The sequence below is a fragment of the Equus asinus genome, chromosome 11 (assembly GCF_041296235.1).
Source record: "Equus asinus isolate D_3611 breed Donkey chromosome 11, EquAss-T2T_v2, whole genome shotgun sequence".
Lineage (NCBI taxonomy): Eukaryota > Metazoa > Chordata > Mammalia > Perissodactyla > Equidae > Equus > Equus asinus.
Genome location: NC_091800.1, coordinates 33283864 through 33285357, shown reverse-complemented (window position 1 = coordinate 33285357; position 1494 = coordinate 33283864). Strand labels below are relative to the sequence as shown.

At 42.0% G+C, this 1494-nt stretch overlaps 1 non-coding gene across 1 annotated transcript; it reads left to right on the top strand.

The window, feature by feature from the left end:
• Positions 1-817: 817 nt before the first annotated feature.
• On the top strand, positions 818-879 carry LOC123289986 (U7 small nuclear RNA). The gene has a single exon (XR_006534269.1). It is a non-coding gene; the product is annotated as a U7 small nuclear RNA (small nuclear RNA).
• The last annotated feature ends 615 nt before the right edge of the window (positions 880-1494 follow it).

Sequence of the window (1494 nt, the reverse complement as noted above, 5' to 3'; positions counted from 1 at the left end):
AATTCTTTCAGAGAAGATCTGTGAATGGAAAACCTTCTGGGTCATTACACGTCCTAAATATTTCTTTATTTTGTCCTCACGCTGGAATGCTACTTTGAATGAATATAAAATTCTAGGTTAAAATTATCTTCCCTCAGAACTTTGAGGATTTTTCTGCCTTATCTTCTAGCATCTGTGTAGCTAGTGAGAAGTCTGATGCCGATCTGGTTTTCACTCTTTGGCAGGTGCATGCTACAGAACCTGGCTCAAATTAGCTTTAGCAAAGTGGGGAATTGATCAACTCATACCTGGGGAGTCCAGAGGTGGAGCTGGCCTCAAGCATGGCTGAATCCAGGGGTCTGAACAGTGTCATCAAGGTTCCTTTCCACGTCTTGTGGTTCTACCGGTCTCTGTTTCCTTCTGTAAGTTGGGCTTACTCCGTACTACTGTGATAAGCTGCCTCTATGCAAGAAAGATAACTACACACAACTGCTGCTAACAGCTGTAGCCACATAACCCATGTGAAAGAGACCTGCTTCCCCATTAACACATGAGAACATCCTAGAAAGGCCTCTGAGGGGGCCCCTTTGGGTCTCTCACCATCCTGAGCTAATCCCACGAGCCAGAGAATGGGACTCTCTGGCTGGTCAAGCCTGGGTCCTGGGCCTCTCCCTGGGGCCTGGGCAGGGCTGGGGGTGATGCTGTAATTTATAGTCCCATCTGAATGACATGGGGACAGAAAAGACCCTCCTTAAAACAAAAGAAAGGAAAAGTGGAGGCTCTTACTGGGAGAAAGGTCAAAGGAAACGCAAACAAGAAAGGCAAAACTATGCCTACCAAGTGTTACAGCTCTTTTAGAATTTGTCTAGCAGGTTTTTGGGTCCTTACTGGAAGACCCTTAGACTCCAAGAAGTACCCAAATACAAAATCCTTGGTATTTTGCGGGTTTCGTGACGATTGTTAATGTGATTTGGCTCTTTTATCCTTTTCACTTGCTAATTGCTAGTCATTGCCATTAGGACTTATTTTCTGGTTATTTCTATTTACCCCCATCCCCTACCCCACTGCAGAAAAAAAAAAAAAAATGGTACCTACCATTGTCCACTGTAGTAAATCAGGTTTCTTTTCTCCCTGGAAGCTTTTCAGATTTTCTTTAACTTTGTAATCTGTTCATTTCACTAGGATTTTCTGGTGTGCATTTTTTACATTAGTTCCCATGGCTTTCAGTGGTTCCTTTAAAATAAATGATTCTTGTCTCTCTTCAGCTTGAAAAAATATTTCTTCTATTATTTCCTTTCTGCCTTTGTCTCCATTCTCTGACTCTGGAATTCCGGTTCATTTGGTGTTTTCAGCCTTCCCAGATTGATCCTTTTTGTCTTTTAACTTTTCTCTGTGTTTTCCATCTCGGTGTATTTTTGCTCTATTGGCCTATTGTATTGCTCAGTCCCTTCACTGAATTTTCCATTTCCCATATTTTTAACTTTCTAGAATTATTTCTTGCTCTCTTGGTCTTTG